Below are 26,993 nucleotides of genomic sequence, written 5' to 3'. Positions count from 1 at the left end.
TGGAATGGAGAGAGGGTAGTGCAGCAGAGAGGTTTCCTACTATTTCTATAAATATAAAAAGAAATTAAGTTACCACTTTAAAAAAGTTGCCAGATCAATCCTTCCATAAATTAGAAATGTACATTGAGAAAAACATGCATTCCATACATTGTTAGTTTGGTCAATTTTGTTGGGTTAATACCCAGATGAGGATGTTTGAATATTTTCAAATTAGAAGTTTCACTACATCAAAATTGCAATTGGCACAAATTGGGTACTCTCCCTGTAAATATTTTAGAAACAGAAAAAAAAATAGAAAAAATTATCCTGTTTATATCAAATCATTAATTCATTGACCGATTCAGTGAACGTTAAAAATAACATTTGTTCAACAGAGCGTATTTTCAATAAGTAGAATGGTTTTATGTTGTATGGGAAAATATTTTTTATTCACTAGAAGGGCTAATTTTTTTCAATAAAAGCTTTCTTTTCCAATAAATAAATATATAAATGAAGAAGAAGAGCCAGGTCAATTATGAACAGAATAATATTAAAAGCATTCCCATTGTCTACACCTTGCATTCCAAAGACTTTATGGATTTCACCTTGAAAACGAAGACACACAGAGCAGCTTTAATTCTTAATAAATGGGAGGCATTGAAAAGTATTTAATTAAATAATGTGTCTAATACATGCAGAAAATATGTAGGAATGTCAACCGAAAAGCAGGACATTTCATTTTGTGAACCTCACGATGAAGAATTGAAAATGTTTCATAAATTCAAATTTAAAAAGCATTTCTAATTCTTCCCAATTAGCCTTTGGAATCAGTTCAACATCCTGAACATATTGAACAACGCAAATCATTAGTGTTTCTAAATGCAAAAAAATCCGATTTTAAACTCAAATCCAGATGGATCTCTACATGTCTCAAGATGCCACCAGCTTCAAACTCTTCTTCACCATCTTCATAATTTAGAGTAGCACATTTAGGGAGCTTCAGTCACTTTACCTACATTGCTATTATTTTGACAACAACCTAACATGTAGAATATTGTAATTATTCCAACATTTCCTATGCAATTCTGTACGTTTTTTGAAAAATGTATTTCTCCTAAATTATGGGTGCATGAGATTCAGTGCCTGTTGGAAAGTACTAAATTTGATGATAATGACATTAGAATGGAATCAGAATCCCAGCCTATCTATCATTTTAAAAGTTAAATGCATCAAACCTTTGAATTAGCATTTTCTGTATTGCCAGTTTAAAAGACAATAGTGAAATGCCTAAAGACAGTACATTTGGCCTTCTTAGTTGTTCATAATGCTGTATAATATTTGGAATAATAAGCAGTGACTTGTGTGTTGGGATGAACTGGACTCCTTTCTTCAAAATTCCCTTCTGTTACATTCGTTACTTAATATTTTCCACATATTCCCTTTATACCCAATTATTAATGGAATATTTCATATTTCACGGTGAATTAGTCAGATCATCCCCTACAAGTAAACCCATAGAAACCTCTTTTTGCTTCAATATCTACAATATCTTTGGATTTAAAACTTTGATTCCACAAAAATGTTTTTTTTTTCAGGTATGCTGGACATGACTGTACCTATTTAAGAAGGAAGCATCTCATTCAGCTCAAGCTGGCAATATAAAATTGATAGTTCTTACCTGTTTTGTGTGATGTTTTCAAGGATGGCCCCTTGTTGGTATGATGTAGCACAATACATTGATTTTGTGCTGGAAAAAATATTTGACATTTGTAGACACAGATATATATATATATATTGTGTGTGTGTGTGTGTGTGTACATACACATACACACATATTTATTTATTATTTATTATTTATTTATTTATTACTGTGCTTGTATACCGCCGTTTCTCAGCCTAAATTGGCGACTCAACGCGGTTTACAACAGTGCAACAAACAACAATATCCAGTTTAAAACCATAAAAACAACATACACAATAGACAATATTGGCCCGCCGATAATAATCCAATGCATCTCTTAACTAAAATCATAATCCAATTTCATCATCCATATTACCAATCCTTTAGTCATCAGTTCATTGTACCGAATTAGCCGAATGCCTGTTCGAACATCCAGGTCTTCAATCTTTTTCGAAACACCATCAGCGAGGGGGCTGATCTTACCTCCATGGGAAGGGCGTTCCAAAGCCGAGGGGCCACCACAGAAAAGGCCCTGTCTCTCGTCCCCGCCAGCCGCACCTGTGAAGCAGGCGGGATAGAGAGCAGGGCCTCCCCAGAAGATCTTAGGGTCCTGGTGGGCTGATAGGCAGAGATACGTTCGGATAGGTAGGTTGGGCCAGAACCGTTTAGGGCTTTAAAGGCCAATGCCAGCACTTTGAATTGAGCCTGGTAGCAGATCGGCAGCCAGTGGAGCTGGTGCAGCAGAGGAGTTGTGTGCTCCCTGCGCTCCGCTCCTGTTAGTATCATGGCTGCCACCCGTTGGACTAATTGGAGCTTCCGGGCCGTCTTCAAAGGCAACCCCACGTAGAGAGCATTGCAGTAATCAAGACGGGATGTAACCAGAGCGTGGACTACCGTGGCCAAGTCAGACTTCCCAAGGTACTGTCGCAGTTGGCGCACGAGTTTTAACTGTGCGAATGCTCCCCTGGTCACTGCCGAAACCTGGGGTTCCAGGCTCAGCGATGAATCCAGGATCACACCCAAACTGCGAACCTGCGTCTTCAGGGGGAGTGCGACCCCGTCCAACACAGGCTGTAACCCTATACCCTGTTCGGCCTTACGACTAACCAGGAGTACCTCTCTCTTGTCTGGATTCAATTTCAATTTGTTCGCCCCCATCCAGACCGTCACAGCGGCCAAGCACCAGTTAAGGACCTCGACAGCCTCCTTAGAAGCAGGTGGAAAGGAGTGACAGAGTTGGACATCATCTGCGTACAGATGACATCGCACTCCGAAACTCCGGATGATTTCACCCAGCGGCTTCATGTAGATGTTAAACAACATGGGAGACAGTATTGAACCCTGAGGAACCCCACAAGACAAAGGTTGTGGGGTTGAACAGGAGTCTCCCAGTAACACCTTCTGAGACCAACCCTCGAGGAATGAGCGGAGCCACTGCAGAACAGTACCTCCACGACCCATCCCCGCGAGGCGTCCCAGAAGGATACCGTGGTCGACGGTATCGAAGACCGCTGAGAGGTCCAGCAGCACCAACAGGGACACACTCCCCCTGTCGAGCTCCCGGCGCAGATCATCCACTAAGGCGACCAAGGCTGTCTCGGTACCATGTCCCAGCCTAAAGCCAGACTGTGCCGGATCCAGATAATCCGTGTCTACCAAGAATGCCTGGAGTTGTGAGGCCACCACACGTTCCAGGACTTTGCCCAAAAAGGGGAGATTGGTGGACCTCGATCCATGGTTGGTTACCTCGATCCACCCAAGAAAATTTCCTATACATACCAGGCCCTAGGGAGGTACACCTGGAAGCTACAAGGCGTAGAGCTTTTTCGATCTATGCTCCAATTATGTGGAACTCGTTGCCTCCATATCTTAGAGCAATGTCGGAGTTGCGACCTTTTGTAAAGGCGCTCAAGACTTGGTTGTTTGGTTGTGCATTTAAGTAAAGTGATCAGATCTAATTTGCCAGTCACTGTTGTATGTTTTTATGTTGAATGTTTTTATATTGTGTAAATGATATTTTAAAATGTAGGTCGCTCGGAGCACCTTGGTGGAGAGCAACTAATTAAGAAATAAAGTGAAGTGAAATGAAGTGAATATATTATCTCATTAGCTGTGCCTCCTCGGTAGAAGGAGAAACTGGGGGCCCTTCCACACAGCTAAATAAAATCCCACATTTTCTGCTTTGAACTGGGATATATGACAAAATGGACTCAGTTATTATGGTTCAAAGCAGATATAGTGGGCTTTTCTGCCTTGATATTCTGGGTTATATGGCTGTGTGGAAGGGCCCTAGGATTTTTCTAGCTGTTTTGCATGGGAGGGATTCATATATATCACTAAGGGACCTTCTACACAGCAATATAACCCAGAATAGCAAGGCAGAAAATCCACAATATCTGCTTTGAACTGGGTCATCTGAGTCCACACTGCCATATATTCCAGTTCAAAGCAGATAATGTGGGATTTTATTCAGCTGTGTATCAATATCATGTGTGATCCCAATGAGATTTTTATTTTCCCCTGCTGCTATGTCCATATTTTCTGTGCCTCTTAACTGGGATGAAGGCAGCATAAAATTGCCTTAGGTCCCTTCTCCACTGCACTATATTCCAGGATCTGATCCTAGATTATCTGATTATCTCAGATTATCTGGCAGTATAGATGTATATAATCCAGTTCAAAGCAGTTTATCTGGGATCAGATCCTGGAATATATGTACAGTGTAGTAAGGGATCTTAGATGCATTACTAACTTGGAATGAGGTCAGGGGGATCTCATCCTAGATGACCAAGGCACAGGCCCGTAGCCAGGATTTCGTTTCGGGGGGGGGCTGAATTTTTTTTCAGGGGGGGGGGGGGGTTTCGGGGGGGCTGAGTTTCGGGGGGGGGCTGAGTCTGAGTGAAAGAGGGTCTAGTCTAGCAAACCTTTTGTATCATTACCCCAATACCCCCATGCATATGGGATATTGAGTATGGTGATCAGATCATGATATGAATAAACATAACAGTTTAAATAATGCACCATTAAGGCCTTTTCACGAACCACCATGAAAGTTTCGGGGGGGGCTGAAGCCCCCCGAGCCCCTCCCCTGGCTACATGCCTGCCAAGGCATCTTCAGTTTGGGGGTTTGGCTTTGCCTTCTGATAATGGGAGAATGTCATTTGCCCAAGGAAACACCCAGTGGGTTTCAATTGCAGAGTGGGGATTCAACCCCTGGTTTCCTCAGTTGTAGACCAATACTTAAACCACTACAGTATGCTGTAATGGTTGGAATGATATACAGGAGAAATAAGAATTCAAAAGCATACCCATCTTGGCCTGGATCAGTATGCAAAGAGATCTTGCAACCCCTTTGTAAAGCATAAACTCCTCAGGTGCATAAAGTATAATAAACAGAAATAAGATATTGGCATTGATCTTGGAAAGTGATGATACTGTTGTGAAAATCATAATTGAAAAGTTGATGAAAAACGCTATTTTCTAGGCATTGGAGAACCCTGCAGACATAGTACAAAAGGGGCAGAGGATGCAGCTCATGAGGCCTATGATAACATCTGATCCAAACCATCTCATCACATTCTCATGTCTGTTTGCTTCTTGACCACAGAGGGCACAGTTAAGTACATAGGAGGCCCCAATAATATTCTGTTTCAGATTATGGTAGCCATTTTCATCCTTTTTGTATTTGCATTTTTCTCATCTGTTTAATTAATAACACTGTTTCTGATTAAAGCCCATATGAAAACCTACAGTCAACCCTTCTCATTTTCAGGTTTAATTTCTATGGAATTGAATAATCAAATCCATACTCTCCACTGAAAGTTGAACATAGGGATGCCCTGGAGGACCTAAACAGTAGTTTCATAGAGAGTGTGTTCTCAAGTAAAGGAAAAGCTGTTTTTTATATGAATTTTCCCCACTTTCACAAGGGTCCTATACTCCTAAACCTTAAGAAACTGCAGAGCCTACTGTGTTGCTGTAGGTTTTTTGGGCTGTATGGCCATGTTCCAGAAGCATTCTCTCCTGACATTTTGCCCACATCTATGCCGGGCATCCTCAGAGGTTGTGAGGTCTGTGAGGCAAGTGTGATTTATAATAATTATTATTATTTATTTGACCAGTCATATGACCATTTCAAAATACAATACAAATAAAAGACAAGGAAAAAAGGTAAGGACAGCAGCAGACTTTCTATTTACAGTCAGAATCTTATTTTCCTGGTTCTTTTTTAAGGAAATGTGCTTTTTTCTTGATAGCTTTCAGAATACAACAGCCTTACTCTGATTATGGTGGATCTTTCCTGTCCTTGCAAGAGGAATGTCAGAAGATCATTTCTCTTGGGGGACTTGCAGTTGGATAATATTGGATGTAAATATCTGTATCACAGTTCAGTATAGACAGTCAATTAAGAAATGTTCGATATCTTCCACAGTTTGTTCTCCCCATATGCAGAATCTCTCACTTCTTGGGATGCTACAGTAACGCCCAGTTTGCGAGTGTCTCTGTAGATCTTAGAAAACTATTTCTTGATTTAAATCATTGATGTGCTGGCTGATACCCAAACAAGGGATGAGCTGGAAATGTCACTGGGGGACATGAGAGAAGCCTCCTCGCAAGATTGCAAGACATCCGGGCGTCCCCTGGGCAACGTCTTCGTAGACGGCTGATTCTCTCACTCCAGAAGCGACCAGAAGCGACTTGCAGCATGCAAGCAAGCAAGCATTGGGATAACGATACAAAAGGTTTTGGTAGGGTAGATCCTCTCTCACTCAGACTCATCCCCCCTCCCCCGAATCAAAATCCCAGCTACGGGCCTGGTGTGAAGTTAAAAAACTTGTGGCAGAAGACCTACCTATGCTTGCTAGGTCCAGTTGAGCATAGATACCTCAAGTGCGTTGCATGAGCACTTGTTTTGCCTTAGGTCCTAGATCAGAGGTCCTCAAACTTTTTAAACCGAGGGCCAGGTCACAGTCCCTCAAACAGTTGGAGGGCCGGATTACTGGAAAAAAAAATGAATAAATTCCTATGCACGCTGCACATACCTTATTTGTAGTGCAAAAAATGCTTTAAAACAATACAATAATTAAAATAAAGAATAATTTAAACAAATATAAAGTTATTATTATTTCAATGGGAAGTGTGGGCTTGCTTTTGGCTGATTAGATAGGATTGCTGTTGTTGTTGTGTGCTTTCAAGTCATTTCAGACTTAGATTGACCCTGAGCAAGGTAAATGAGTAAATGACCTTCGAGGGCCATATCCGGCTCCCGGGCCTTAGTTTTAGGACCCCTGTCCTAGATTGTTCAGAAATTGTAAAGGGTGGGGTTTATATATCTGTGGAATGTCCAGAGTGAGAGAAAGAACTCTTGTCTGTATTTCCTAATGCACATTTTATTTTCCCAGTGCACAAAATAGGTCCAGCTGCACATTAGACTAATGCCCTGTTTTCACCTACAAAAATATGTAAGGATTGTGGAAGCACAAAGATCCATAAATTCTGTATAGTATTCAAAATCCAGCTATGATCCTCGCAATTTTGTCAATGGTGTGCTTGGAGGAGCTAGGATGCCTATTCAAGGCAAGTGTTGCCTTTCCACACATTCTCTTCCCAGCGTCTCATTCTCACCTGTCCTCCAAATGATCCCTCATTTGGAAACACAACGAGAGGCAGCAGCACATGCTGACAGAAAGAGAGCCCTTCCCCCAGCTGTGAGAATACCAAGCCATGCCCACAATATGCAAGGAGAGGGAGTGATAAAATTGCTTGTTTGTTTTTCGCCTCTGTTTGAACAGCAGGGATGTTTGGCTGAGAATCTCTGTCACCTGCTGACTGGTGTATTTTCAATTAAAAAAGGAAATCTTTGAGCTCTGTTTCAATGCTGTGTGTTGCTTTTTAATACATTGGAATCTAGTTTTACTCTTCATCTCCCCTGAAGCTGAATTCAATCCATTTAAAATATCAGTTTAAAATACAACATGCGAAATTATATTTAAAATGATCCATTTGCTCATTATTTTCCATCCTTGTAAAAAACACAAGGATGAACATTTGGTAAGATAATATCTTTAATTGGATTAACTTTCTGTTCATCTAGCAGTGGATAAGTCTTCATAAGGTAGTATGTCTTCAGTTTTGTTCAGACATTTTGACAATGCTTTTTTTTAATTCACTCAGTACTATGCACTTTACCATTAGCCCTATCCTTTAAGTTATTGTTGCACTAGTCCACACACCCATGACGATAAACTGAATTTTGTTATTGGTTGTTGTTTTTGATCCCTGTTTAATACTGTTATAATGTTATTGTTTTACCTTGTTTTATATAGTTGTTATGCGTTTTAATTGTGTTACTGTCTCGATTGGGCTTGGTTCCATGTAAGCCGCCCCAAGTCCCTGGAGATAGAGGCAGGGCACAAAAATAAGGTTGTAGTAGTAGTAGTAGTAGTAGTTGTTGTTGTTGTTGTTGTTAAATCCAGGTCTGCCATATAGTCAGGGGCGGCTCAACCATTACGCAAAATAAGCATTTGCAGTATAGTTGATTTTGCTCGGGGGCACTCTTGAGGCGCTCTTGGGGGAAAATAGACCTTGACATATGCGAGTTGTAGTTACTGGGATGTATAGTTCACCTAAAATCAAAGAGCATTCTGAACTCCACCAATGATGGAATTGAACCAAATAGAGCACACAGAACTCCCATGATGAACAGAAAATATATATCAATGATTGGTTGGGGGGGGGGGGCACCAAAATACTGTGAAAATTACCTAGGACCGCCTCTGCATATAGTTATTGTATTCAAATTAAAATGTTACAATCATTGCTCTTTCTGTGCCTTATGAACAGACAATACAACTATGTTTTAATTTTATATTATATTTTCAATTTCAATAATGCTTGTGCCAAATAATGTATGGTTCACGTAACTACCTGTGTCACATCCCTGGGTATCCTTATTGTATATTAGATTAGATTAGATTAGATACATCCATGTCAGATACATTTAGAAGTACTGGGTTTCAGAGCTTTTAAGAAAAAAAAATCTGGTTCAAGGCCATGCCTACTTCAGGACTATTATAGATGAGGAGGGTGAATCAGACATCTGTTGTTTTACATTGTTATGCCATCATTTAATTGTCTACCAGAAGGGAGGAATCTACGGCAATCTCTCTCACAGGCTACAGTTAAGTGGCACGGCTTAGTCTCAACTTGGCTGAACCTTGACAGTAATTGCCACAAAGCAGCCAATAGGCCCACCCAGCCATACCCACCAGGCTTGGCCACTTCTTTATGTGCTTCAGTGATCATTTCATTTACATGCACACTAGGGGAAAGGGCCAATGACACTCCTACCCCTCTTCATCCATGTAGGGTGCTTGAGCTCCTCTTCGCTTGATTGCCCAAGGATATGTTATATTGTCTGAAGCAACTGTATGCCATCATTCCCAATGGATTTTCTTTCTTCACAGTTCCACAGATGGCTTCATGCCAACTCCTAATCCCATTCCCCAATTGGAGATGGAAATTGCAGATGAAATTGCTTTCTCTCATATGCTGATAACTGTCATGTTATTGATCGCTGGTACCTTACCACATCCTTTTGGGGATCTTCTGCCCTCAAACACTCCCCTGTCAAAGGCAGTCTCAGGCCCCTTATACATTGCCATATAATCCAGATGATGAAAGCAGATAATCCACATTATCTGCTTTGAACTGTCATATAATCTAGTTTAAAGCAAATAATCAGTGTAGAAGGAACCTCAGTGTGTGGTCTTCATATCCATGGAGCCTTGGTGAGGACATTCTTTTCTGACTGCAGTGTTTCTACTTGCATGTTGTTGGTCAGTAATGGCATTAGTACCTGCCTCCCATGTTATGTCCTCCTTTTTTCACAGTGTAAATGGTCACCAGCTGGTGAATATCACAGGTAGTCAGATGGCTCACCATCCAGAAAATGACACTAGGTTCACATATCCCTACTCATAGCAGAGGAATATTTTTGGAAAACAAAAAATGCTTAGACACTGAAGCTGCTGAAGTTATCAGGCATTGCACCCTCATACTCCTGATTATAATACATATCCCTCTGCCTTAATCATTCTTAAATAACCTCAGTACCACGTAGCTGTTTATCTGTCAATTTTTTTCATCATCTACACTGCTAGGTCAACACCTGTATCACAATTTTCACTCTTAAGTGTCATGAACGTAGTATGGAGTTGTCCCAGCAGAGGCCAGCTACTAAGGAAGCCTTCTTAAATTCCTTACTAAATTAGAATATTGACTTGGGAACCTCCAAACAAGACATTATCAGTTTGGAGGCCATATTGCCAGGACTCCCTTAAGGAGTGACATTGAGGAAATACCTTCTGCTGTTTGCATATTAATAAATTGGTGTACTGTAATCCTCTTTGGTCTATCTTGAACCTCCTTAAGGATAAGCATAGTCAAGAGGGAGTCCATCCAGTGTTGCCAACTGTGAGTGTCCTGTCCGATCCTAACTTGACTTAGGGTCATATTTACACATTGCCTCACAAAAGACAGCCTGAAAGAGTTCATTCTCATGTGATGAAATATATGTGCCAGACAGAGTCTTAAAATATTAAAAGGAAAAACTATTAGCTTGCTTTGTGGTATACTAGGCACACAGTTTGGCTTGGCAGCTCTGGGATGTGTAGCTGGCTGTCTTATCATGGAAGATCTCTACTAAAAGCTGTTTTCTGTCAGTTATGGGCAAAACCTGATTCCTTATAGAGGTTGAGCATCCATTATCTCTTATGCTTGAGACCAGAGTATTCTGTGTTTGATGATGATGATGATGATGATGATGATGATGATGATATAATTTGTAACACTCCGACTTTGCACAAATCTTGGAAATACCTTGGAGATGGGATCCAAGTCCAAACATAATATTAATTTATGCTTCATATTCATTTCACATGCATAGCCTGTAAAACATTTTATACACATTTTAATAATTTTGTACATGAGACAATTTGCGTACATCAAATCATAAGAAAGCAAAAGTCACTCATGCGGACAATTGGGGAATATTGTGGATTCCATATAAGGGATGCTCAACCTGTACTCCATCTAGACATTTGTAGACCCCTTGAACTTTCCACATTCCCAGAAAAAGTCTAGGATCTGCTAACAAAATATTCTTTCAATATTCCGTAATCACAGTATAGTGTTTCTACTTTTCCTGAGAATACAGGCCACAAATAATTTGGATGTCTCCAAACCCACAGTCCCTAAACAAGTATCCTCTAGATATGCTGAACTTTATCTCCAGTCTCCACTAGCCAACATAACTATTGACTTTATCGCCTGACGGTGATGGAAACTAGTTTAATATCTCTGATAGGCTTGCTGTTGTTGTTGTTGTGTGCCTTCAAGTTGTTTTCAACTTATGGCAACTCTAATACAAACTTATTACGGAGTTTTCTTGGTAAGATTTATTGATAAAGGGTTTGGCTTTGCCTTTCTCTGAAGCTGAAAAAGTGTTACTTGCCCAAGGTCACTCAAACCACTACACCACACTGACTTTCATCTGAAGACCATTAGGTGTGGACATGACTATACTAAACTGTTATAATTTCAAGTACCTGGATCATTTTCCAGAGAATTTTAAACTTCTGGCTGAAACATTTGTTTTGTTTTCTGCTCAGCAAGGATCACCATACTCTCCAAGCCTTCAAGTCACATGTTGTCTTATGTGACCTCATGAATTTCATAGTTTTCTTAGGTAATGAATATTCAGATGTGGGTTTATTTTCATTAGGAATATAGTTTGCAGCATCTAGTATTTTTTGGTAGTCTCCCATACAAGAATGAACCAGGGTTGATCTTGCTTAACTTCCAAGATCAGATAGGATCTGGGATCTTTGGAGGTATATAGACAGTTTGCTCAGCTTTGTAGAAAGGCAAGGTGAAAGGGGAAGCAGAAAGGAAAATGCTATAATATACTTGAAGGCGCACAACAACAACAACAAAAACAACAGCAACATGGCTAAAAAAATAGTTGACACAATCACCAATTCTGAAAATACTGACCTCTCATGAACTTTTATGTGTCCACTCTGCCTTTATGTATTCTGTGGATCATGCAATAGCATACAGGTATTCCATATTATCCTTACAGAATATGGGTTTAGGTCGGTCAATATATGATTTAGTCTATATCTACATGATAGGATTACTAGCATTTGACTTTCTCTATGGAATCTTGAAAGCTATAGTTCTGTATAAGGGATTTTTTTTTGTCGTATCAGGAGCGACCTGAGAAACTGCAAGTCGTTTCTGGTGTGAGAGAATTGGCCGTCTGCAAGGACGTTGCCCAGGGGATGCCCAGATGATTTGATGTTTTATCATCCTCGTGGGAGGCTTCTCTCATGTCTCCGCATGAGGAGCTGGAGCTGATAGAGGGAGCTCATCCGCCTCTCCCCAGATTCGAACCTGCAGTCCTGCCAGCACAGGGGTTTAACCCACTGCACCACCGGGGGCTCTGTGTAAGGGATTAAGCCTAACTAACAAAAAAAATCCTCAATATCTTCATCAGACCATAATGTTCTTTTCCAGAGGCCATAACAAGTAAATGGAGATAAAAATATAGTCATTTGTAGGATAAGTAGGATTTGAACCTGGGCTTCATCAGGCCTAGCCTAATCATTTACATACTTGCTTTCTCCGTCATGCTTTCTATAGAAATCCTTCAAGAGACAAGAGACCTCATAAAGTAACTGAGAAGTGGGCCCTAAATATGTATGAAATGCTGTCATCTCCCCACTCCCTGTTTTGCTTTTAATTGTACATTTTATGTGACACAATAACCCTCTCTGGAGTACAAAGCCAATTGAACCTTGACAGTCATGCATAAGGAGTAGAGTACTAATGTTTAGATATTTGCGCTGAGAATGTCTCATTAAGTAGGAGAGGGGTTTTTCCTTCACATTAAATAACCTTTCGGTTCATGCATATGAGAAATCCAGCACGGCTGTTTCCTCAATAAGATGTTCTTACTTAGTTTTTCTATTACAGTTATCAGGGAGGATCAAAACAGACAGATGCATTTACTGTTTTCCATCAAAAGATAATAAAAAGAAACAGTTTATAAAATCAGATTATATGAAAAATTGCCTAATGATTATAATTTCCAAACCCATTGCTGAATAATGATGCATTCAAGAGTTGTCATCGAATGATGAAAGGAACCTAATATGAAAGATTTTCTCTATGAAGAATGACTACAGATGAATTGCAGGGAGATACAATCCTTCGATAAAGAACAATAAGAGCCCCTAGAACACTTAATAATAGACTACTCAGGATGAATTGAGGATTGCAATAAAAGCCCATAAATTAAAAAGTTTCGGGATGATTTCTGATAAAAGGCATGCCAAGGTGATTTGTTGTTTTGTTTTTTTTAAAAAAAAAGTATTAATCCTTAAATCAACAGATACACTGGCTGTAGCACACTTCATTATATATTTTTAAATTTTGTTCTATACACTCTAATTTTAGAACTCAAAGAAATTGCTTTAGAATACAGCCATATCACATTTGCTGAATATATATATATATATATATATATATATCAGCCTAATCTTTTGAACGACTCAAATTACAGTATCTTAATACATGAACCAAATACTTATGTGCCTGAAGAGCCTTTTTGGAATCATAATTCTCTCACCGAATGAGTAACTATGGGGAGAGAAGACAAAGACTTCATAGAAAAGAAAGGATATAAAGTCGTACTTGATTTATACATGGAGCAAATAAGACGCTTAAATTCTAAGGCAGACCAAGCTACCTGAGATTGTAATTTATGTGCCATCAGTTAACAATCAGCGATAATTTACAAATGCATGCATGCAGGAAACTAGCACTTCAGGGAATTGGATCAACCTACCACTTGCCATCCCAATTGGGATGAGGGTGATCTTTTTGTTCTACATAGCAGGATTCTGGAAAATATGATCCCATCATCCCCTAGAACAGGGGTTCTCAAACTTTTTCAACCGTGGAGCCCTTTTTGAAGCAAAGGTTTCTCATGGAGCCCCAAGAAATGTTCATATATTATATTATATATTATATATAATGTATATATATATTATTAGATAGTTATATATTATTATACCCAAGAAATGTTTATATACATTATATTATATATATAATGTATATATATTATTAAATGTTTACATATTATTATAATTGAGAAATGTTAATATAGTGTTGTAGTTCAGCGTGATGGTAACGTTACTACTACTGGTAGAAAGGAGAAGAGGGCTGCGCAGGTGTTGGAGGAGCAGCAGCAGCGAAAACACATTAGGGAGATAATCATGGCCCCGGGTGATTCTGAGACTTTTGAGGGCTTCTCCGACTGTGAAATGGGAGATGGGGAGGAAAGCAGGGGAGTCAAGCAGGCTACTCGGGATCAAGAGTCCAACGAAGAACTTCAAAGGAAGCGTATCCGTGATATACTTAGCGCTCCTACAGAGGATGAGGACTTCATGGGGTTCGAGAGAAGTGATGGGTCCGAGAGTGATATGGGGGAGGAGGATGAGCTGGATTGGACCCATGTTCAGGAGACTAGGGACATTTGCAATCAACCCACCTCCAGCGATGAGTTTGAGGGGTTTACAGGGGATTGGCAAATGGGAAACACTTGGCAAGATCTAAGTCTTGACAGACGCTGGCAGAGGTGGAGGGATGGGCGCTCGGGTTCAGCTGCGAGGTTGGAGGCAGCTGAGAGAGATGATGAAAGGGTGGGGAGCTCATCATCCTCTAATGAGGAACTTTAAGATAAATATGGGTTTTGTTTGTATGGCTCTTTGCAGAAGGCAAAGTGTCTCTTTTGTGGTGTGAATCTTTGTTGCTGCCAATTCTCGAGTTTGGGTCCTATAATATACAGTGGACTACAGATTCCTTTGTTCCTGCGTTCCTGTGTTTACTTCTACTCTGCTACTTGACTCCGGACTGTTTGACCAACGTTTTTTGCTACTCGGATTTGGACTACTTGCTTATTACGTGCTTCGACCTCGGACATTCTCTGGACGCTTTTTTTTTTTGCTTCCTTGTTCTGTGCTTTTGAACTGTGTATATTTTCAGCATTCTGCTGCAAGTTTGAGTTTAATCTAGATTATAACGGCAGAATAATCCGGGTTTTATTTCAGTTCCTGATAACGCTTTCTTTTTGATGCCAAATCGTTGGCTGAGCTTGGGGCACTGAATTTAAGTGCTCCAAATACTCTATTGTGAACAATAAATTTGTGTTTGGACCTTTTACACTGTGTCTTGGCTTACTGAGGCTTCTGGGTCTTGACATATAATGTATTATCTAACTCAGGAAAAACAGGGGAGTCGGGAAACACATCTACAAGTACTACATTCCAATCAGAGACTGACCTTGGTTCCCTTGAGAAATCTAACTCAGGCCTTCAGCCTCTGAATCTAACTCTAACTGCAAATCCATTACTGGTCTAACATTCCTAGAATCCTCAAATCCATCAGGTACAAAACCAGATTCCTGTGAGTCCTCAAGTGCTGGCACCAACTCCTCTGAACCCTCAGACAGTGGGACAATCATAGGCTGAACCACAACAGTCACTTTACTACTAACATGTTGGCAAATAGCAGAAGGGACCCATTGTACTAATGTTGGTAATGGGACTATGCGGAATTAGGAGCTATGGTCAGGTTTTGCTTATCAATAGCTAGAGATTGAGTAATAGCGAGAGATGGAATAATCATAGGGATGAGGCAGATCAGCAGTGGAATGATTATGTGATCATGCAATATGATCTTTCACCAAAGGTGACAGTCTAGCCACAGTGCCCGTTTGCCTGCCTCATGCAATAAAGCCCTCTGAGTCTGAAAGATATAATATACAGTAAGCGTAGAGTTTGGACTACAGAGCCAAAACTCACTGGGAGCTATAGACCAAAAAGTAACTTTTCCAAACTGTTTTTAGATTTGTCATATTTACTTGAGAGAAAAGGGCAGCCTTTCTTTCTGATTCCACTTCATTCTTTTTGTAGTAGGACACAGGCAGCTGAATCTGTAAGGGAAATGAGCCTAACAAGCTAGTAAATAGTAATGAAGCATTGCAGGGCTCATCAGTAATATTTATTTAAAGATTGTTGAAATACACTTTTGTATGACTCACTTTTGCAATGCATCATGGCCCAAATCAAAACCTTACCTTGTAAAAGACTTGGCCTCCAGAGCAATTCTATAATGAAATCCCTTTGGAAGTCCCAGTACCACTGGAAGTTGACCATAGAATTGTGCTAGAGAACTAAAGAGAACATTTCTCAAAGCAAGCATATGTAGATCTTCCAGCATGATTCTATCATATGCTTCAACTGGAAGCCCAAGAAGACATTGTTCATTTTAGGTAAGAAAAACATGAAATCCACATCCCTCATGTAATATTCAAGACTACTGTATGTACGCAGTATGACATTGAGTTCCCCTTGTGGGGAGAAGGGCGGGATAGAAATCTGGGATCAGATCTCGGGGTATAGGGCAGTGTAGATCCAGCCTGAGTGTAAACTTAGCCCTCTTCCACACAGCTGTGTAAAATCCACATTAAACTGGCAGTGTGGATCCAGTCTCAGTTTGATTGTCCTCCATTTTATTAGTTTTCAGTTTTCTCTTGTTCCTTTGTATTTGAAGAGCACATATGATGGAGTCTCTCACCATGAGATGCTATGAAATCTTTAGTGCTTTTGAGTTAACCTCCTTCCTCTGTTTTAACAAAGAAGATTAAGCCTGCTCTATTTTTCCACTAGACCCTGTGGGGAGTGGTTTACGTTCTAGTTATCAATATTAATTACTTTGCTTGTAAGATATTCTTCTTTCTCACATATTCCCAAACAAAAAATACTTATGATCCAGCTCAGCAGTTGGCTCTATAAGTAGAGACCAGAGTTCAACCAGCAGTGTGTTGGGAAAAAGGCACAACTCAATAATTTTAGGCAAAACCATTGCTGAAGGGGGAATGCTATTCATTAGCCACTCGCTAGTACAATGTTAACATATTTTAAAACTCATTATTATGTTTAATATGTTTTATTTTATTTAAATTATATTTATTATTTTAAATAGAAAGCCTCTTGTTTTGATGCTATCTATGAGCTGCTCTCATCTTTTTTTCTTTTTTTTTACATTTGATTATGATGATGGGTAAATACATGTCTTTCCGGCAACTTCCCCAAAAGTAGGAACAGGGCCCATTTGCTTTGTCTGTTTATAACAAGTTTTCCATATGAAATACCCAATGCAACTAACAATAAAATGAAGAAAATGCAACAAAAAATAAATATTATGTTTTCCCAGAATTGTTCATTCTAAAGTTTAGTATAAACTGTATCAGTTCCCTCTACAATGAAAACAATCCTTCACCAAGTGAGAAAGAAGTCTACACAGAAGAACTAGATCTTTCTTTCAAGCAAATAGGTTTAGGATGGGAATGCCATTATAGGGCTAGATCTAAACCTTATACCTGTTGGGATTCTTCTACCTGCAGTTCTCCATGGAGCTGAATGCTTACTCTGCAGGATTTCCAGTCTTCTATTTTATTGGTTGCACTGGGAGGTTGCAAAAGAGAGGTGGGGATTATCTTCTCACATTTCCATTTATAGAAGTACTGTGTACACTCATATATAAGTTGATTTCATGTATAAGTCAAGGTCAGATTTTGGGGCCCAAATTGTAGGTTTTGATATTACCCATGGATACAACAAGGACCATTCTACAGGGAAGGAAAAACAGAGAAGGAAAAATGCCAGTGCCAATGCAGGGACCGGCCACCACCATTTCCACACCCAGTCATTCAAAAAGACCAGAAGCTGTACCATGGCAAAGAGAGTAGAGAGGACATTGTTTCTCTTAGGTTCTCTAGAATGGAATAAGATCTTGCCTTTCACCACTACTCAGGTAAAGTACTCACATTGACCTGTGGATAAGTCGGCCCAGGGTTTTTGCATTGATTTTTTAATTAAGATTTCTAGACTTATACATGAGTATATAGTGATTCTAGCCAGATTGTGTGTCATATCCCCAAATGTTGGACAGCTGCATCTAAAGAAAATAATAATAATAATAATAATAATAATAATAATAGCTGACACGATATGAGGATTTAAATATCAAACTGCAAATTCTCTGACACAAGCCAGTAAAGGTGGTCCAAGTTATAATCGGCACACTGGGTGCAGTGCCTAAAGACCTTGGCCTGCGCTTAAATACAATCGGCATTGACAAAATTACCATCTGCCAGCTGCAGAAGGCATCCTTACTGGGATCTGCATGCATTATTCACCAATACATCACACAGTCCTAGACACTTGGGAAGTCTCCTATGTGTGATCCAATACAACAGCCAGCAGCATGATCTTGTCTGCTGTGGACTCATCTTGTTGTGTTTCAAATTATTATTATTATTATTATTATTATTATTATTATTATTATTAATATTCCACCCTATCTCCCTGGAGAAACTTAGGGCGAATTCCAAACGTAAAAGGCAAACATTCAATGTCCGAACACAACAACAAGATGAAGTACTCTTAAGAAACTTTGGAGCCTGGCCCAGAGAAATCAAAATCCACCCATCTTACTTCTATGGACAGGAGGAGCAAAAGGTTTATTCCTTGATTTGAAAGCTGTCATTATAATCTTGAGCCTTTTATTTCACTCTCTCCTTGGTCCTGTTGAAGTGATATCAAAGCCGCCCTAAGGCTGAAGGAGCCATTTTGAAAGGACAAAACTGCAAGGCCATCCTGATTACTATGCTTAGAAATAGCCATGTTTGCTCACAGCCAAATGAAGAACCAAGATGATTTATTATAAGCCGTACCAGAATCTATTATTCATGTGAGAGGCACGGAAAGGTCTTTGATATGTATCAGGAAAAACTTCAAGCCCATAAAAGAGATAAATTGTGTATGAATTGTGTCGCTGAAAGGGGAGAAGAAACTCTCATTCACAGCATCATTCCTTGGTTATGAGGCAGGAGGCTGTGTATACTATAAGAAGGTTCTATAGGCATGCAATCTGCATACTAATTTTATCAGAAAAAGGCTTTCATAAATTGATCTGAGAATTAAAGAGCATATGTTCATCTAGTTTCATTTTAGTCCCTGTTTATTTCAGCTGCAGTACACCAGCAATACAACCAAAGGCTTGGCTGCTTGTTCTAAATCATCACACCTAACAGACCTCCCTGTCCGCTGTATCTAATTTCTTCCCACATCTGGCTTTTCCTATCCCTTAACCACCACAAGCCCTCCCCATCTCTCTCCTGCTTTCCAACTACACATGAGTCCATTCCCTGTTTTGTGGGCTCTGGTGTTGACATTCTCACAAGGCAGTCAGTAGGAAGCATCTTTTTTCACAAGGACCATATGTCTTGGCTGACAACACAAGAAGATACCTTTGGGTATATATAAAAAAAACCTTTGCAAGTTTTTGTCTTTGTAATACTGGTCTTAAGCCTGTGGGACCTCTTCCACAAAGATGTATGTTTAGATTAATGTCTGGCTGTTATCAACAGGGATTGTAAGCACTTTTAACTATAAGTAGCACTCTCTCTCTCTTTCTCTCTCAATTTCTGTTCGTTTGATTTCTCTGGGAACACTGCCTTAAACAGTGACTAAGTAATATGGAAAGATTGATTGACTGATGAATCAATTGATAGATAAGTAAGTAGTCCTTCTCAACATCCAGGGCTAGTTGAACTTATCTTCTGCTCCTCTCTAGTAGCATTTTGACCATCTTCCGACCTGGCAGTCTCATCTTCCAATGGCATACCGATATATCTCTGGTTGTACTGATCCATTTAGTTTTCATGACAAGAATACTGGGGTGGGTTGTCATTCACTTCCACAGGAAAATAGAGGGAGAAAAGGTGGAGGCAGTGACAGACTTTGTATTTCTAGGCGTGAAGATTACTGCAGATGCAGACTGCAGCCAGGAAATCAGAAGCAGTTTACTTCTTGGGAGGAGAGCAATGACCAATCTCAATAAAATAGTAAAGAGAAGAGACATCACTCTACTGAAAATTCTGAGAGTGCCTTGGACTGCGAGAAGATCCAACCAGTCCATACTTCAAGAAATAAAGCCTGACTGCTCATTGGAGGGAAGGATATTAGAGGCAAAATGGTCACAGCATGAGAAATGGTACTTTGGTCACATCATGAGAAGACAGGGAAGCTTAGAGAAGACAATGATGCTGGGGAAAATGAAGGAAAAAGAAAGAGGGGCTGACCAAGGGGGCAAGATGGATGGATGGTATCCTTGAAGTGACTGGTTAGACTCTGAAGGAGCTGGGGGTGGTGACAGCCGACAGGGAGCTCTGGTGTGGGCTGGTCCATGGAGAGTCGGAAGCGACTGAATGAATAAACAACAACAGAGACATCACACTGGCAACAAAGATCTGCATAGTTAAAGCAATGGTATTCCTCGTAGTAACCTATGGATGGGAGAGATGGACCATAAGGAAGGCTAAGTGAAGGAAGATAGATGCTTTCGAACTGTGGTGTTGGAGGAAAATTCTGAGAGTGCCTTGGACCACAAGAAGATCAAGCCAATCCATACTCAAGGAAATAAAACCCAACTGCTTACTGGAGGGAAGGATTTTGGAGGCAAAGATGAAGTACTATGACCACATAATGAGAAGACAGGAAAGCTTGGAAAAGATAATGATGCTGGAGAAAATGGAAGGAAAAAGGAAGAGGGGCAGACCAAGGGCAATGAATGGTATTCTTGGAGTGACTGGCTTGAATTTGAAGGAAATGGGGGTGGCCATGGCCGACAGGGAGCTCTGGCGTGGGCTGGTCCATGAGGCCACGAAAAGTTGGAAGCCACTGAAAGAATAAACAACAATAACCTTCTCAACAGCATCACAGGCAGTACTTTCATGGAGTTTATTACATGGAGGTAGCAAACTGGCACAAGAAAGAACAGTTACCTATGGCGATTATTCCTATCAAACAATGCAGTGCACAGCCCATTGAGTGATACCATCTCCTCACTACAAACCCACTCACAGCTATTGATGGGTGGTATCAACAGCCCCTGATAATGCCACAGTGCTGCAAGATACTTGGTGCAATGATTCTTAGAAACATAAGGGGACAGAATTGTCATCCTCTTCCACTCTCTCCTCATGGATAAAAATATTTTAATTTTTTTTCAAATGCTACATTTCATTGTATTTGCAAAAAAAACCTATTTGAAATAAAAGCTTTTAAAAAACCAGAGCAGTAGAACTGCAGTAAGGGAAAGTTATGACATTCAACTGGAAGTGTGGCCATGTGACTTCAAATCATCAAAACGTTGCAGTTGTTGCATATGCCAATACCACAGGATAGCGGCATTGCAGTAAAATCCCTTATCACTACCCAAATAATGTTTTTCAAAAGAGTCATTTCTCACAAGTCAGCACCAAGTCATGCAGTATCACATGTGAATTGTGTGAACAGGCATGGGAGCATCCAGTTGTTAACTAAATGTAGTTTTTTGAGTTATTACTTCCTGTCCATTTCTCCTGCTAGCATTTGAATTACTCTGTGTTTAATTGTTGCCTTATTTGTTTTAATGACAAGACATCCAAGTGTTTAGTAATGACTGCATACAAGATAATAACAACAACAAACTCTGCTGCATAAATGACTGTAATTAGAGTATTCATTATTAATTGTATTAATTAACCTCCCACACAGACCAGCTTGGCAAGAATTCCATTGAACACATGCTACAGAGATCAGTGGCTACATAGGTTTGGGTTTATTCCTTGCTGTTATTTTAATATATGTCACCTACTTTTCAACCAATCAGGAATCTCCAAGTAGTTGACAACAGAAAACTAAAATTAACTATAATAAAGTACTCCAGTTTTAAATGCCGTTTTAGTATATCTATTTTATTTTTAATTTTGTTTTTAAGCACACTGCTATTACTTAATTGTTTTTAATTGTTTCTTAACTTTTGTATTGTGCCTTTTAAACTTGCCTATTGTGGAGTGTTAGCCACCTTGAGTCCCCATTGGGTTCCACTGTATTTATAAATAATCAATAAAGATAATAAATAAGTAAATACAGTGGAACCTCAACTTAAAAGTATCCCAACTTAAGAGCATTTTGAGTTAAGAGCCGTTGTTTGTCCGGGAGTTTTGCTTTGACATACAAGTAGCATTTTGAGTTAAGAGCTAGCACCAGAGGGAACACTAGTGCCAGAGTATAGGGCTTTAGGGTTTCAAGGAGCAGCCTCCATGTTTCATGCATCCACGCCTTATGCTCTTGTCTGCTTTGGGAGATCACTGTCTGCTTTGCTTAATGAAGACTGGTGTTAATGAAAGCATTATGAACTTCATATTTGAGTAGGTCCTGAATATGAATGTAATATCCAAGGCCTTTTGTTTGGCAACAGCAGAGGTGTATGAACCTGCCATTGTTTCTTTGGGACTGCCTTCCTTTACGCTACTATAGCAATGGTTCTCAACTTGTGGGTCCCCAGATATTTTGGCCTTCAACTCCCAGAAATCCTAACAGCTAGTAAACTGGCTGGGATTTCTGGGAGTTGTAAGCCAAAATACCTGGGTTGAGAACCACTGTACTATAGAAAGGCTGTTGATAACCCAATATATATATATATATATATATATATATAGGAGTATGCTTCCAGACAGTGCCAAAATCCGTATTTAAAATGAGATCTGAGTGCAGGTCCACCCACAGACCCATTAGTCCCGGGATTGGATCCTCACTGTCCTCACAGGTTTCCTCTGTATCAGAACAAGATGGAGGGCAGGCAGGGGACTTCCATTTTTTAAAAAAAAAAATCCCTCTGTTATGTACCTGATATTTGCATTATGCACATGCGAATATCTTAATATAAATATAAGCAGATTTATTGGTGCACATATACAATCCAGCGCATGGTGGAAGGATTAAAAAAACTTCCACCGGATGTCTGTCTTCCCCCAATTGTTTATTCAAGCTCTGTTTAATATTATAAAGTTTAAAATAAAGAGTTTCAGGGAGTTCTAATTGCTCTCTGTTTGTGTTTCCTTTAAATCAGCTGTGTATCTGTTTCACGGTCCAATCAGCTGATCAGCTGTTTCAGGCTTTTTAAAAGTGAAAGTGCGTTGGACCAGTCTCCATGGAGGAAGGGAAAGAAATCATGTGTTTTTCGTGAGTGCGGGGATATACAAAGATAAAAATTTGCACATTTTCTGGCTGGAATCGGGATATAAATGGACCTTTTTACTCCATGTTGCAGTGAATCAGTGCGGATTTACTACTAGCATCATGTAGCCACCACCCCCCTTTTAACCCAGTAACTTCCATGTTTTAGGTGCTGTGTAGATGGGCCCTAAGTCCTGCTATTGCTTATGATAAACATCCCTCCAGCCAAAATAATTCCAAAGGGGAATTCTGAGTTTTCCTTACAATTCTGTCTTGCTGAATGTATTTTAAGGCAGCATTCCTCAGTTCAGTTGTGCTTGACTAGTATTTTCTTCAAGCCAGACTGAATTGGCCAGGAAATGGAATAATGAGAGTCATAATCCAACACTTCTCAAAAGTACTAGCTCTGGGAATACTACCGTACAACATAGTATTTCCACATATCTTCAATCTATGGGTTCCTATAGTGCAAATCTGTACATGGAAAAATCCTCAAGGGACTATAGTCAGTCCCAAAAGTACTGAGAATTATTATTTTTTACACAGTGCAGAAGAGCCAGGAAAGGAAAGTGAGGATTGAGGCAGGTGGAGGGGGAATTTTGTTACAGTAAATTGTAGCAGGACCAAGTGTGTGTGTGTGTGTGTGTGTCGAAGGAAAACCTTATGATGGTAATTATTATGTGCAGCTGGTAATGTAGGTCAACCAGCAATCTTGGACCACACCCGATAGGGTATAACTGTATTGGTTTTTAGAATACAGTTCTGGAGAGCTTTTTCTCTGAGGAGATCTATGCTCAAAGGCCCTTCTCTGAGGAGCAGGTTGGAGAGAAGCTGTTATTCTGCTCTAAAGAAGGCTATGGTGGAATAGCTGTTTACTCAAGGTTTATGTTTTGCTCTCTCATTTGACTTAAGATGAAGATGTCTTATTTTGTGTTACTTACAAAAACTATGTAAGTTTCTTGTACTGTTTGTTTTTTGTATGCAACATCACAAGTTTGTGTTTCACCACTGCTATTAAGAGTAAAGATTTTTCTGTTCATTTTTTCTCTTGTCTGTGTGTCTTGTGCATGGGACATGGCTAAGATCCGCTTGCTACGCAACAAATTCATGCATATAGTTTGACCTTCCACAATTGAGTCCATGCCTTTATAGCAGTCAGCACATTAGCAAAGTGCATATTAGTTTTTATGTCTTATCACAGGCAAAAATACAGAGTCTGAAGCAGCTTCCTTCAACTTCAAGAACTAAGACCAATGCGACTCTTTGTGTGAAGGTTTTTTCTGAATGCTTCTCTACCCACTGTATAGCCCTGGCTTGGCTCCATGCAATTTCTTTCCAAAAGCTCAAAATCTATCTCAAAAGACATTATTTTGGCCCTGTTGAAAATGTCCAGGCAGCTGTGATGATGACTTTGAACAACATCTCAAGTGAAGACTTCCTCGACTGCTATGAAGAGTGGCAGTAATGCTGGAATTTCCTTATTTGATCACAAGGAGCCTATTTCGAAAAAGATCGGATATATATTCAATAAAAATAACCATTGTCATTACATGTGGGACATGCCATGTAATATTGGGATATAAAGCTGAATGGCAAACAAAATTAAATTTCAATGAATGGCAAAAAAAATTAAATTTCCAGAGAACTGCTTGTCATAAATTCTTTCTTGTTGTTTACTAATGTGCCTTGTGTAATAGAAAGAAAATGTATAGCTGTATTTTTATCCCTTGGACATGTAAAAAGTTCCAAGTCAACTTACCATGTTTAAATCTATGGCCACGAATCACATGATTTTATGCCTCAGATTCAATAAAATACAGCTGTTTAACTGTATTGTGTTTAATTATGAAATTTGTGGTAGAAAGAGATCCTGTTTTATATTACCAATGCTCAATCAAAGACCTGTTCCATCAAATTGTTTTCCAAGAGAGGAAATCTTCTGGTTTTCTGATAACAGGGATCCTAGAATGTACTTGTTGGGATAAGACAATTGTCTGTTTCTGGTCAAAATTCAATATTATGGTTTTGACTGTTGAAGCCCTACATTGCTTGGATCTGATCTAAAAGTGTGTATCTCCACACACAAGCTGGCCCAACCTTTAAGATCTTGGGGGGGGGGGGGGTTCTTGAGCATCACAGACACATTCACAGATTACAGGAATGGAAATATGGACGACGAATTTGGATCACGACTCTAGTTATGAGATGCATTGTGTTGTTATTGTTGTGTCAATATTGTATATTGTGCTCTAATGGTTTTAAATTGTATATCGTTGATAGATCTTATCCTTGTTGTAAACCGTGTTGAGTCGCCTGTTAGGCTGAGAAACTGCGGTATACAAGTAAAGTAAATAAATAAATTCAGTGAGGACATGGGAAAGAACCTTCTCAGTGGCTTCTCCCACACTGTGGAATTCTTGTTCATGGACAGTGCAGCTGTCTTTCTTTTTTCAAGTAGGCCTTTGATTCTTAATCATATCTAAGCCTCAGAGGAAAACAAAGGCAACCCCTCTCTGAAGAAATCTTGCCAGGAAAACCCAATTATAAGTTGGCCTCAGGGTCACCATAAGTCAGAAATATCTTGAAGGCACACATTTATAGTAAGACAGACCTATTCAGAGGAGGTTTGTCATTGTTTTCCTTCTCCATGATTGAAGCCCCATCTACACTGCCATATAAAATCCAGATTATCTGCTTTGAACTAGATTCTGTGGCAGTGTAGACTCATATAATCCTGTTCAAAGTAGGTCATGTGGAGTATCTGTTTTGATAATTTGGATTATATGGCAATGTAGAAGGGGACTGAGAGAGTATGACTGGCCCAAGGTCACCCACTGGATTTCCATGACCAAATGGGGATTGAACACTCATCTCCAGAGTCCTAGTCCAATGCTCAAATAGTCCATCATACAGGACCTCTAGGTTTGCTTTAGGGTTGCTGTAAGTTATAATTGGCTTAAAGGCATACAACTGCCTTGGGTCCCATGTCAGGAGAAATGAACTAGCAAAATAAATAAATAAATAAATAAATAATACATCTGGACAGGAATGAATGGGAAAAGTACCAGAAACCACCAAAAATTAAATTGCCTTGTAATGAAGAACATCTTGGTTGACTTTGCAAAGATCTCTTCATCAACACCTTCATCATCTACCACAAGGTGTCACTACAGATTGCTCTGCTTTTCCCCAAGTCAGGTAAAGCCCTCATTATCCCCCACCCTACAAGATGGGCTGTGCTGAGCATGCTATCAAAAGATACTGAGAGAATGGCCCACCAAAATAAAAGGAGTGTTGTCAGAAAATTGAGTTCTTCTTTTGTGAAGATAGAAATTGTTCCTGCCCCAAGCCATCTACAAAGTTAGGTAGCCATAACCAGTTCAGAGCTACCAAATGCTAATGTTCATGTGACCCACAGCATTGTATGGAAGGGGGGATTTTAAGTAATGCCATTTTCCTTCTCTCGTCTTTTTTATTGCTTCTTCCCAGACATTTGTTGGTTTTGTGTGCCTTTATGTCTTTGTTTTCAATTTATACTGATGCTAAGGTCAATCTATTATGGATTTTTTTTTAATATTTATTTATAGGAGTTTATCTTTGCCTTCCTCTGAGAAAGTGTGTCTTGCCCAAGGTCACTCAATGAGTTTCTAGGGTTGAGGAGAGATTCAAAACCTGATTTCCAGAGGTGTAGTCAAATGCTTAAGTCACTATACCGTATTGGCTCAGGTAATTTATATGGTGCCTTTCTCCGTTACTACGAGGGTTTTTTTTAAGTAAGGTCCATTTTGTTGTAGACGCTAGTAGTTCGCGCGCATACCGCAACGAGCACGTGCGTCATGTACCGGCATGCCTCGGGAACAACTGTGCTCAGTTTCCGCTCTGTAGCTAACCTGTACGGTTCTGTTCTGTGCTTTAAAAATGTTTAAGACTATCAATTCACCCTCCGCATGTGAGGTTCGCTCAGTGATGCGGTTTTTGTCAGCAAGGAACCTGCCTGCTGCAGAAATTCATCGACAGATTTGTGACGTGTACGGTGATACTGTTATGAGTGAAAGCAAAGTGCATAAGTGGGTACGACAATTCAAAGATGGCCGTGACAACGTCCATGATGAGGACTGCTCCGGTCGCCCTTCTTT

The sequence above is a fragment of the Anolis sagrei genome, chromosome 4, assembly GCF_037176765.1.
Source record: "Anolis sagrei isolate rAnoSag1 chromosome 4, rAnoSag1.mat, whole genome shotgun sequence".
NCBI classification, from domain to species: Eukaryota; Metazoa; Chordata; class Lepidosauria; order Squamata; family Dactyloidae; genus Anolis; species Anolis sagrei.
The sequence above is the reverse complement of the archived record's forward strand: the minus strand, read 5'-3'. Positions refer to the sequence as shown.